Genomic DNA, 13,837 nt, shown 5'->3' on the forward strand with positions numbered 1-13,837 from the left:
TGGTGTCTGTGCTTTGCTCAGGGCAGCATATCGCAAAGGGCAAAGGCATGAAGGAATGACACAGTGGGGGGCAGAGGGGAATGACAAAATCCAACGTCACCATTTCAGATTTTCAGACTATATTCGTCACATTTCTGAATCCAAATTTGCCTCATGGTATAAGAATAACAGTTACCTCATGCAGATTAGAAAGAGTATAAGCTGGCTCAGAGCAAACACTCAAAAGTTAGAGGCTTTAAAAATGTTACCAGTATTACCTAGTATTCAGCTTTCTTTTTGGTTCTGGGATTGGACCCTGGGCCTTCTTGCTGAGCTACACCCACAACCTTTTTATTATTTAAATTTTGAGACAGGGTCTTGCTAAGTCACCAAGGCTCAGCCCAGGCTGGGCTCAAACTTGTGATCCTCTTGCCTCAGCCCTCTAGAGTGCTGAGACAACAAATGTGCACGCCACCACACTCAGCTAGCTTTTTTCTTTTCAAAAATAACTCTCCCTTTCAGTTCTTCTGGGTTAAACCACAAATGTATCTTTTTATATACATACAGTACCTGCCAGACCGAAAGTTCTGTCAATCATTTAAACCTCTAGATTAAACCTCGATTATTTCCTAGGATATACTACAGAGATGTCAGTGTTTTCTTAGCAACTGAAACTACAGCTCATCTACAACATAAACTAAGGTTAGCTAGCCAGTACAGTACTGAGCTAGGTCCTGGAACACTGTCATTTTTTTTTTTTTTGCTTCAAAATGTAGTTTATAAAACACTGCCACGATGTAAATTTTACTCTATAATATTATCTAATAGAAAAGCATAAAATCCTAATAAGTTATCCTTCATTTTCTATGGATAAACTACCTTATGAAATAATCAACAAATATATTATTTACTGAATTGTTTCTTACTGACCAGAATTATTCTGCTTTTGGATTTAGCAGGACCTAAAAATCAAATTTAAGCACGCACTAGCTAGCTGTATGACATCTAAGCCTGAATCTTTCCATCTAAAAATAGAAACAATTACCACCTACCTCTCTTACAAGGATAACATGATACAAGGCAAATACAGCTGAGTATATAATGGGGGCTCAAAAATGGTATCTTCTATTATACAACCAACCTAAGGCAGGAGATGGTAGATGTTAGTGACAATAGCAAAAAGCAAGGTGGTTTTATGTCTAGGGAAGACTGTTGGTGAGTTAAGTCTTACCTTTATCTGCCACCTCCAGGGAGGCAAACCAAACTTTCCTAAGCACTGTAACTGTATGTGATTAGTACTGCAGCAGTGCCTCTACAGGCCAAGCTTTCCAGAGTACAGGGCATCAAAGCCCCCCACAGATCTCCCTTCATACAGAAAGGCATTTAGAACAAAAGGAACAATCCAACAAAGCAAAACAACTCAGCTGAGGAACTTAGTGGACAACTTAATTCCAGAAGATTAAGTTAATGGCTAAACAGTGAACTCGTTCTGGCCCTGCTGCTAATTTACAAAGAATTCAGTAAGAAAATGTAATCTGTACTATTTTCTTCTCTAGGAAGGATAACCATTTTACGACCTGAGCAGTTTAAATAAGGTATCACAAGAAACCAAAGACCCTAAGGAATAAAAGTTTTGGTAACATGTTCCTCTTTTTATCAAAAAATTCTTAGAATACATTTATCTTCCATTTACAAACTTCAGGATACTACTATCTTTTGGCCAAATTTTAGGCCTGAAGAAAATGAACAAGCTTTAAATACTCTGACAGCTTGTAATAAATCCATGAAAGAAAAAGAAAAAAAAAGCTATCAGGACAATTTCCCTTTTTTGACCTAATTTCTCTATATCCATAATGAAAAAAAAAGTTAAACATCTCATAATTAGCCTACTCTTTGGAAAGAGATCAGAGAATGATACTGGGAGAAGTAAAAGCAAATAAAGATACCTTTAAACCATTTAAGAAAATGAATGAAAATAAAAACACATTGGCCAAAATTGTAAGAAACTTCAAGTAGTACACCTTAGTTTTGTTTCACTACTACGTAACGTATGATGTAACATACATCTACTTCACTACTGTGTAACATACATCTTTATTTTAAAATAGGACAAGAAAAAGCATTTAGTTTGCTAACAGAACTAAAATAAAACCTCACCTATCAAATGCTGAGAAACAAGTAAACTGAAGAGTTTTAGAAATACTGTATTCATTTTAACATGCACTGAGTACCACATGTAGAAAATACTATGATAAAGTTCAAGCTCTCACCTGAGAATACTTAAAGCCCCTGCTCTAGGCTTATTTACTTTTAACTGACCCTTAATTCAAGCTAATTTATTCTCTGGCTACAAACTGTACAGCAGCTAGGAAACTAAAAATTAGAAGGGGCTAGAGAATGGCTATAGAGAAGTGCTATGTACAATACACTGACTTGAGCAAGTGAAGACCAAAGAAACCTTAGGGAATATAATAACCTACTATACAGATTTGCACTTTAAGATGTAAAAAAGGGATCTCATGGGGACATAAAGATTTAAAGGATAAAAGACTATTGTGAACAACTGTAAGGCATTAAATTTAAAAACTAAAAAAAGGCTAGATTTTTAGAAAAACATAAATTACCAAAAGTGACTCAAGAATTTAAAAAAAGAGCTCATAACTTTTAAAGACTTTGAATTGGTAACTAACAATCTTTGCACAAGGAAAACATCAATCCAGACAAATGTTCCGGGCCAGAAGCAGCTTATCTAACACCTCTGACTTCTAATCAATCACTGGTGGCCACATCAAGAGGTCAAAGCAGGTGCAACTACCAGCTCAACAAGGCAAGAAAAGGAAATAGAGGCATACAAATTGAAAAGAAGCAATAAAACTATTATTTTCAAGTGATACGGCTGCCTACATAGAAAAGCCAAAGAATTCTTAAACAAATGAAACCCCAATCTCCTGAACTGAGTAATATTATCAGTTCAGCAGGGTCACTAGCTATGAGATCAAAACACAAAAATTACTTCACTTTATACCAACAGCAAATGTGGAAACTGAAATTAAAAGAATACAATAAAGAATATGACCTGAAAATATAAGGAGAAAGTTTGATAGAATAGTTCTTTCAAATGATTCCTTTAGCAAGAGTCTTAACGATCTGAAAGGATGAGATTCAAAGGGCAGGAGGAAACTGTGCTAGCTATCCCAGAGTCACCACTTTCTGCTCCACAGCCACACAGGTCCGTCCCTCCGCTTCTACCACCATGGCCCCCTCCCCGCCCCAGAGTCAGCCTTCAGAGTCACTTGCATGGACTGACTGTAACAGCTGCCTGCATGGTCTACCTTCTACTCCAGCTCCATTCCAGAACCTTTCTATAATAGCTATCCAAGGATTTCAAGCATCAAAAAAAAAAAAAGAACTCTACTTCTTCCACATTTTAAGAACTGAACACAAAAGAAGACAATAGTTAACAGAATTATAATTTATTTATTTTTTGGTACTGGGGATCGAACTTGGGTCACTTGTGGGGCAGGCGGCAGAACCACTGAGCTAAATCCCTGGCCACCAGAATTATAATTTAGAAACATGAAGATAATAGAAATTATACTATCTGGAAAATAAATATGACCAAATGGTTGTTTTATGTATATAAAGGGTTTTTCTTTAAGAGAAATCTGACTGGCTGCTCTTCTGAAGACTAAAACAAAGAAACTCTCAAAAATTAATATTCAAATGGTTAAAAATGTAAATAAACAACTCAAAAGATTTGTGAGGAGTCTTTCATGGGAGATGTTAAAGAGAATAAGTAATGCTCTGTCTTAGCCAGTCCAGACAGTCCTTCCTCTACAAGCAACTGAATTAGCTAACCCCAAAGATCTATGAGTTATTTTAGATGGGAATTTCAAAAATAAGCACAAGATTCCACAAATAGACTCAAACTACTTAAGATATAACACAGCAAAACAGTGAATTCCAATCATTCTACTTTCCAATTAAAATTCTAACATACAACATATTGAGTTATTTAAATAGCTTCATACTCTTTTTCTATCTACTCATGTGGTAGTTTTGTTTTGTTTTTGCAGTACTGGAGATTGATCCCAGGGTCTTTACACTGAGCTACTTCCCTCAGCCTTTTAAAAATTCTGAGACAGGGTCTTACTTGATAAATCACTAAATTGCCCAGGTTGGGCTCAATCTTGTAATCCTCTTGCCTCAGCCTCCCAGAGTACTGGGATTACAGCTTTGCACCACCATACTCAGCTGGTAGCCAAGTTTTTTGATCAGGTTCAAATTTAATGTTTGATTTTAAGTTGTTGTAAGTTTGTTGTCAGCTGCAAAAATACCGAATAGAAGAAATACTATTCTTTCAATGCAAACTTTCCCCTTCCTGTCTCCCCATACAGCAAATTTCTTACACAGTTTAAGGTATAGTTATTTCACATAAACACTGCATAAAATAGGAATTCTTTTATAGGAAAAGAAAAACATGTAAAACAGTTTCAAAGATGAGGTGAGCAGTTTAATTAATCCTCAGGTATTATTTGATAATGAAGAAGTAGTGCTTCATGAAAATTCAAAAAATTCATATACATTTGGCCAGATCTGAAATGAGGTTAGATTTACTATTCACTTTAACAGTTCACATTGCAACTGACTAAGGTGTACTAGGTTAAAAAAAATCACCTGCTACTGTTTGCACGTAATCTTGGAAACCCACTTACATGGGATAATTCTTCATCTTGTTAAATAATAACATACCTTCTAATTATCCAAATAAAATGCCAAACTTTCTAAACACTGAGATCTAATGTGGATAAACCACTTTATAACTGCTGTTTTCCAAGTACTAACTAGAAGCCACAAATGTATCTTAAAAAATCAGTTGAAAACTCCTGATTATTACCCTACTATTATCTTCAAAGAGTGAGTTTAAGGAATATCTAACCATCCATAAAGATTTTCCATGTCCTATATAATATAATTATGAAATTATGTCACCAAAGACACAGATGTAGTTTGCATTATTTTGGCTCCCTACAGAAATGTTTTACCAGAATTACAACTTAATAGTATGCCTTCAACTTTAAGAGTTTATAAATACATGGTCTTATATCATTCCATGTTCTATAAAAACAGTATCAAAGACATTATGCCTCCATGATACACACACACACCAATTCTCCTTGGCTTTGGTTCTAAGTTTTTCCCCTCAAAAGTATCAACAACCGAAACTAATTTGTTTCCTTTAAAACAGAAAATGAGAAAAATATCTCATTGTGTTCCTTTTTTTCTACTATAACCAACAGAAAAGCCAAATGGAAGGCCATAGTTTACATTTCTGATACACTCAGAGATTCTCTTTCCCAGTGCCTTAACAACTCTTAATTATCATCATACTAAATGTCCAAGTTGTCCAAGATAGGTCAGCTAATCATCTTATTTATTTTTCCTTTCTGCAATAGGTAGAAATAAAGTTAACAGTCAAGTTTTCTGAATCTAAACAGCTATATTTCTGAGTCAGAAACCGAGCAACCTCAAATGTTTCAGTAAGTGGAATGGGTGAGAATTTCAAAGGATAAAAAAAAACTCACCATTAAAAAAAAGTAGTGAATACAAGAAATCACATGATTTATCCAAGAAAAGATGGAAAGGCCTATTTAAGGAAAATGTGTTAGAAATGAATAAAAAAGAAATGGTCAAAAAGACATAAAATTTAAGGCTTCTACATGTCAAAACATATGCTATGAAAAAAATTAAAAGGTAAATGACACTGGGTTAAACACTGAACAAAATGTTAAATATTTAATTTATAAGAAAAGGTAACACAGACCTCAATAGAAAATAACAATGGACATGTTCAGGAAAAAAAAAATCACAAATTAGATGTATACTTGGCTAATACATGGAAAAAGGTCACTCCTGGAATTTATTAGACACTTAATATGTGATACAATATTTTTTCACTTATCAAGTTGGAAAATTTGATTTTTTTTCATTTTAATGAGCATGGATATCTGGAAACTAGTATTTTCACATACTGTAGAAGTTGTGTCAACTTGAGTAAGAAACATCCAACTAAAGTGAGTCAGTATAGTTCTGGGTGTGGCTAAAGAGATTTACTGAAGACAGAAGGACCCATTCTGAGTGTAAGTGGCATCTGCCAGTAGGCTTGTTGCCTGAATGGAATAAAAGAGAAATGAAAAACAAAAACAAAGCAGAAATAAAGAAGGAAGGCTCGCCTTTGTTTCTTTGGAGGAGCTCCAGTCTTCACCTTCACCTTGGACATCATATTTTGGTTTCCTGCACAGACCCTTCAGCCTCCTGACATGGACTCACATGAGACACTACAGTGAGCTCCAGGCCTTCAAATGGATCCTTTGGATCTCCAGTGTGCACTCTTCCACACCTGACTACAATGGTGGGTTGCCACTGTAGGCCTATCTTGTAAATCCTTATGTATTTGTATATCTTACATTAAATTGTCTCTCTAGTGAGCACTGACTAATGTGTAATGATACACATTAGCAAAAGAACATAAATCCACACGACATTTCAAGTATATATGTATCAGTGGTTTAGAACTAAATACTTTTTTAACTCAAGGTTTGACAATTAGAAATTTATTCCAAGAAAGTGAATAGGAAGGACACAGATTTATAAACAACAGATATTCACCACAGCATGTTGTATTAGCAAAAATTGGCAACAACTGTATTCAGTTAAAAGAGGTCTGGTTATATAAATTGAGGTACTTTCATAGGCTGGAATAATAGACATTAAAAGTCATGTTTCTGCAGTATTTACTATCTTGGAAATGTTCATGATATTAAATGAAAAAGTTATAAAATAATACATGTAAATTCACTTCAACACACACATTTTTTAAAAGATTATGGATAGGGAATACCACTGTGGTTATCTCTGGGTAGTTTTTCATTATTGTCATTTTCTTTTTTCTTCACTGTATTTTCCAAAACAGATTCAATATTATTAATTTTCTACTTGGAAAAAATTCTATTTAAGAAGGAAGTAGATCTTTAAGTAAAGACCAATCTAATTTGGTATTATAAACCCTAAATTACTATAAGGTGCAGAATAAAAAATAATGAAGTATTTTAAAAAAAATTTAAAAAGGAAAGGTAGAGCAACAGTGAGGTAAGAGAAAAACAAAGAAATGAGGAGTTCAGAGACAGAAGAATTCAATAGAACAATTTCAGAGGTTTCCACTAACGTCAGGCAGACTCTCAAATAGTACTGAGGATTAGCAGTAAGTAACACTGGATTGGCAAGTAGGAAATACCCTTTCCAAAAGAGAGCCAATAATAGGCAATGTGCATTCCTTTGTATATAGAGAGACTATTTATAGGCTAACCAGCAGAAATAGATTATGTGATACGATATACTATTAACCAGTATAACCCAGGTTAAAAGGTGACAATTTCCAGCGTACAAGTATATAAAAAGAAGAGGAAGAGGAAGCTGTGGTAGGAATGGTGGATATTCCATTGTGGTAAAAATGCTTTTGACTTGTTAATCTAAACAGCAGCATTCTGGTATGACTCCAACTCTTTATGTATCTTACCAGTCACTTATGAATACAACTCCCAATTATCAGTCTCTTCTGCTGGCAGGATTCTGATTACTCAGGGCAGATAAACACAGGTGTGCATGGTGGGAGAGGACCCTGATAATAAAGATGAATTTGATGATAATGGAAATAGGAATTCTCACAGAAATCCAAAAACAACACTGGTAACACAAGTGGGCCTGGGCCTCAAGGATATGGGACCTGAGAACCTGGTCTAGAGCTAGGGCTGCCCAACGGAGTGGCCACAGGAGCCAGTGGACCCTCATTCTGGAACTCTGGTCTTTACAAGGATTCAGTAACTCCCTCAGTATCAGCTTTTGGCATCTAATTTGCCTCCAGCCACCAGCTGGTGTCTGTGCTTCCAAGATCTGTATTCTATTTTCCAACTCAGAAGTGCTACTTTCTTATACCTTTCACTAATTCTTGGCTAATCTTCTGTTTTTCTCTTTTCAAATTATGCTTTCACTGTTTAACTGCCACCGTTTAACTGTTTTTGTGCATTTTCTGACACACATGATCAAATGTATACTTAAGAGGAACCACCATTCCACCCTGACTACCCTGAGTATGTCTCAATGGGAAATTAAAAGAGCTACAGATCTTCAGCCAATTATAAAGCCTATGGGAACCCAATTGGTTAAGCTCATTCCTATTTGCACAAAACTTTTTTCTGTGCTTATCCACGTGGTTGGCCAACAGCTGACTTATGACTGGTGTCTTTAATTTGGGTACCCACACTCCAACCATTCATGGCCAAGTCAGGTGAGGCCATTTTCACATTCCCACTAGCTTATACCACCGGTGGTAAAAAATGATCTAATCACTTTCACCAGTCTTTTTATTTTATTTAAAATTTTTTTATTTTTTGGTACCGGGGCTTGAACTCGGGCCCTTGCACTTGTGAGGCAGGCGGCAGAACCACTGAGCTAAATCCCCGGCCCTCACCAGTCTTTTTACTAAAAATTATTAATAAAAACCGTGTGAGGGGACAGCCACACATGTACCACTGGTGGTTCAAGCCGTCTGGCAGTGAGATTATGAATTATGGCCCCATTGTAAACATGTTAATAACACAGAGCACAGTTGCCTCTCTACTCCCTCAGCAAGTACCCTCTTGGACATGACTAGAACAGTGCTGAAATTATTCAGTGATATAACATTACCAAGATGAATCTAACAATATATAAAAAAGATCAAATTAGGGCCGGGGATTTAGCTTACTGGTTCCGCCGCTTGCCTTGCAAGGCGCAAGGACCTGAGTTCAATCCCCGCTACCAAAAAAAAAAAAGAAAAAGATCAAATTAGATACAGCCTATAAATGTAAGGTTGGATTAACATTAGAAAATTAATTAATTTATCATACTGATAAAGAATAAAAATATGTAATCTCTCTGTGGAAAAAGCACTTCAGAAGACTCAGTATCCCTTTGTGATGAAAACTTTTACCAAAGTAGGACTGAATAATAAACTTTACTCAATCCAATAGTTTCCAAACAACTGCTCACCTTACCCTTGATGAAACACTGAGATACTGACAAAGCACTGAGATATAAGCATTCCTTAAAACAAGGATGCTCACAGGTAATGGGGGAAAAAAATAAGAACCAAGATACATCATGTACAGGTACAAGCACCCAATGATAAATGTAAATGGTACTGTGTACCTAAAATGTACCAATAAAATAATTAAAATGAAAAAAAAACCAACAAAAACAAGGATGCTCAGAGGCCAGGGATTTAGCTCAGTGGTGCTGCCACCTGCCTCACAAACGCAAAGTCCTGAGTTCAATCCCCGGTACAAAAACACAAAACAAAACCAAAACCAAAACCAAAAACCAAAAACAAGAATGCCCATTATAATTACTTCTATTCTACCCTGTGATGAAGGTCCTCACCAACAGAATAAGAAACAAAAGGCATTCATTAGCTCTATCCCTATAGGTTTGAAAAGAAGGAAAAAAAGAAACTATCACTGTACCTAGATATAATTATCTGTTTTAAAAATCCAAAATGGTCTACAAATAAATTATAAGAATTTGAAAAGTATGGTAAATACAAATCAATACACAAAAGATCTATTCTACTGTTAGGTTAGCAACAAACAAAATGAAATGTAAAAATGATACCATTTACCACATCTATGATATGAAGCATGTAGGACAAATCTAAGAAGAGATCTATAAATTTTTGTAGCATAATCTGTAAAGGAAAGGAGAAAGTCACATTACATTAAAATTAAGAACTTCTGTTCATCAAAAATACCAACTTGAAATAATATTTTCAATAAATATAATTGCTAAGAAACTAATGACTAGTATACAGAAAATATGTTATCCTATAAAAATCGTAAGAAAAGAACAAAATGAAAAAATGGATAAGATTTTAATGGATATTTCCAAAGAAGAAATCAAAGTATGAAAACAGGTTCATCCTCCTTAATAAAGCCATAAGGAGATACTATTCTGCTCCAAATAAGTACCTAAGTTTGTCAATACCATGTGATAGCAAGAATATAGAATAGGAAGAATGTTCATATCTTGCTGGGATGAATATAAATTAGTATTATAACTGCTTTGAAAAATAGTTTGGTATTACTGAGTGAAATTGAAGATACGAATTTCCCATGACCTAGCAATTCCACTTCTAAGTATAAACTCTTGAGATACTGGTTCCCGTGTGCTCCAAAAAAAATTGTCATAACTGGAGTTTTCAATGTTATAAAATAGAAAAAAATACATGTATTGTGGCATGTTCATACAATGAAACAGTACATGTACAATGGGAGAAGAATATACACGAAAATAATGACACACACCTATGTGTGCATACATATGTACAGAAGTAATATCATTCAAGGATGCACAAAGAAGAGGTAAAACTTTACAGAGAAAGGAGAAAAAAAGATTTTTACCCAAGTATGAAAATGGTTAAAAATGGGGTTCAACTGAGAAAGGGATATACATCAGGCTTCTTGGTATATTCCCAATGTTCTATTTCTTAATCTGGGTACCAAATATGCTTTATAACTACTCAAACTGTATCTTTTATCTTGTATTCTTATTACATCTTAAAGTTAAAGGGGAAAATAAATTTAAAGTGTGTACCAGTGAAACATTCCTATAGCCCAAGAAATTCAGAAGGCTGAGCCAGGAAGTTAGGCAAGTTTCAGGGCAGCCTAGGCAACTAAGACCTTGTCTCAAAAATAAAAAGTAAAAAAGGACCAGGATGTAGCTTAGTGTGAAGGCCCTGGGTTCAATCAGCAGTACCAGCAAAGTGGAAGAAGGTTAAAAAAAAGCAGCATAGAGGAGAGACAGCAAAGAAAACAGAGAGCAATATTTACTGCAGGCAACAGCAAAGTGCTACTAACAACCAGGCATCCTGATGAAATCCAAACAATGGTTCATCCCTCCATTAGACTATTATTTCTATTACCTATATCACCACTCTAGGATAGTACACCTTAGCACAATTTCTATTTCAATAATAATGAAAAGATTATATTGCCAAGTGTTTTCTACTTCACAACATATGGTTATATATATTTTCCTATCTAAATAAAGAGCCATTCTGAGAGAAAGCAACAAATATTTGGCACAGGAGAGCCAACTAAATGTTTCGCTAAAGGAAAACATGAAACACCCCATTATAAGCTAGTACATTAATTCAAATGTAAAATCAAACTACAACTCAAACAGTTAATTCAGTAACTTTCAATTTTTTAAAGAATATAATTCTCCTTTACATATTATTCTGCTGCAATAACTACTCTAAGATGTTGTTCTTCATTAAAGCAATTTATATTCTCCACCCTTATATAACTGTACAGAGAAACACCTATTTTCTGGATGCAATCTGTAAATTTCATTTAGTAGTTAAACTAACCTAGTTCTTTCAGTTAAAACGCAGCTAGTGGGAAAATTTTTTTACTTGCTTTCAAGAGTTTTTACATATACACAGAAGCTGTGAGAATATACGTTCTCACCCTTACAGTTTTTTAAAAAACAATTTTTATTAGTATGTTAGCAGTACATAAGGATTATATTCATTGTGGCAAATTGTGGGAAGTTGATATAAATACATAACACATTTTTATTCTTTTCTCATCCCTTTCTCCTCTCTTCACTTTCACCTCCCTGCATCTCTTGGTCTCCTTCTCTTTTGGAAAAGAGCTATACTTTTTTATTTGTCTGGTTTTTTTTTTTTAAGGTAGGGTCTTGCTGTGTAATTCAGGTTGGCCCTGAGCTCACTATGTAGTGAGTTCAAACAAATTGGCCTCAAACTCGCTGCGATCTTCCTGCCTCAGCTTCCTGAGTACTGGGATTACAGGTGTGTGCCGCCACAGCCGGCAAGATCTATAGTCTAAACAGGTATTTTCTAGAACCAATTCATACCTCTTTGAGTACAGATGGATGTGTAGGGTAAACATTCCTCTAGTCCATACTTACCACACACTTTTCAGTCCACTAAACCTCAAAGTCTATCTCAATTTGGCTATTGGGTACTGCACATCAAATTCACTGCCTCTAAAATTAACTAATATTTCTTTCCAAACTGGGATGTCATTACCACAGTTCTGAATTTTAGAAGATACTTAATAGCATTTTACTCTTCCTCCACTTAACACCCTCTAATTTAATGATACCTCAGTCAACAGGTTTTTCTCCAAAATATCTTAACTGTACATATTCTCTTCACTTTCACTTCTAATAACTTTGTTTCTTTTGCTACCTTCCTTGATTTCTATAACACTTAGTCTCTCCTGCTGTCTTCCCAGACTCCTAACTCTGCCACTCATTTCCTTTAGGAACATTCAACACTTACAACATCTTGTACCTGATATCAGTTCACTCACTACCATCTATAATTAGGCCCCACTTTAACCAGACTTAATTCTTGTTACCCTGAGAGCTTCCTCTACTTTGCCCTCCACCATTCAATTCTATTTTTAACATCTACATCAAATTCTAATGGCTCCCTGCTGATTCCTCCAACAGGGCTTACACAGTCAACACTATAATTTATTCTCCTTTCAAATCATTTCAGGCATATCAATTTTATCCCTACAACTGTACTACAAGATTCAAAAGACAAAGAACAGTCTTATGTTGCTTGTTATAACCTAAAGCACCTAGGAAAATAGACATTTATAGTACATCCACATTAAAACACACACACACACACACACACACACACACACACACAGACACACAAAAGGTATCTATCCGAACCAAGATACTCTATTCTGTTTTGGTGCTTTGGTCTTGACTCAAACTGTTACACAATGTTAGTAGATGGTCTGTGAGTTGGCTTGTAAAGTATGACTTACCACTTTGCCAAACTCACTAAACAATTAGCTTCAATGGGAAAGTGTCTAAGACAGTCTATTTAAACCTCTGAATATATAATCTGCTTAATTATTTGAAAGTTTGACTAGACAATTTTAGTAATAGAATTTGACATTTAGTCTATGTGACTCCTGGGATACAGGCCCTAAGCCAGAATTTTTTAGGCACTGGGTAAATTATTTGTAATAAAATATCCAATAACTACTATCACGAAACTTCCTCTAATATCAAAGGAAGTCAGGTGGTATGAACGGAGTTATTTTTCTTACTCTACCAGAATGAGAATTTTTTTTCTTCAATAGTAGAGAAATTTTGTAAGAACAAAATCATTAATCTGGAGCTGTACCTCTTCTCACTATTCAGTCATGGTAAGAACCTCTACGCATTATTTCAAAAGAATGAGAATCCACAGATTGTACTTTCCTGTGCTTTCACCATATAATCAAGACTCTTAAAATCTAGGCTTTCCTTGTGAGGTGCCATTATATTTCCTTCTCAATCCATTCTTGTACCTCTATCCAGATTTGACAGTAGGACTATGTTCATCATAACTTTGATTTTATATTTTAGTTTATTACTTTCAGAAACTGTGATTGGGAGACATGGCAGATTACTTCCTAGAATAATAAATTCTTATATAGGTGACTGCTTTTCTTATTTACACTTTTCTTAAGTTTCTTGTTTTAAAAGCATGTAAGTATGTGGTTTGTGTTTGGGTGCAGTGATAGTGAAATTACAACAGATTAAGACACCATTCCTATGTTAACATTTGTAGAAAATAAAAACTTTACCAAAAAAAAAAAAAGGGGGGAGAGAGAAAGACAGCAACTCAAGTGTCTATTGAGATATAAATGTATAAACAAAATATGGTACATATAAAATGAAAATTTATTCATCCTTAAAAAGGCACAAAATTCTAAGACATGCTAAA

The 13,837-nt window shown here is 34.9% G+C and overlaps 1 protein-coding gene across 4 annotated transcripts in view; it reads right to left on the reverse strand.

The window, feature by feature from the left end:
• The window catches only part of Socs5 (suppressor of cytokine signaling 5), a 67,844-nt gene that overhangs the window by 16,428 nt on the left and 37,579 nt on the right, over positions 1 to 13,837 (reverse strand). The window contains exons 2-4 of one of the 4 annotated variants that reach the window (XM_004839400.4): positions 9,695 to 9,760; positions 8,783 to 8,832; positions 7,556 to 7,657 (exon numbers count right to left, since the gene is read on the reverse strand). The exons of 2 other annotated variants lie outside the window; for them this stretch is intronic. The gene's annotated coding sequence lies outside the window, so the exon portion shown is untranslated. Of the gene's footprint in view, positions 1 to 7,555; positions 7,658 to 8,782; positions 9,529 to 9,694; positions 9,761 to 13,837 lie in introns of those variants that run through there. One more of the 4 variants, XM_087216424.1, reaches the window with a different exon arrangement.

The sequence above is a fragment of the Heterocephalus glaber genome, unplaced genomic scaffold (genome assembly GCF_053883595.1).
Source record: "Heterocephalus glaber isolate CG9 unplaced genomic scaffold, H.glaber_assembly_v1.0 deba00001457, whole genome shotgun sequence".
In the NCBI taxonomy this organism is placed as follows: domain Eukaryota; kingdom Metazoa; phylum Chordata; class Mammalia; order Rodentia; family Bathyergidae; genus Heterocephalus; species Heterocephalus glaber.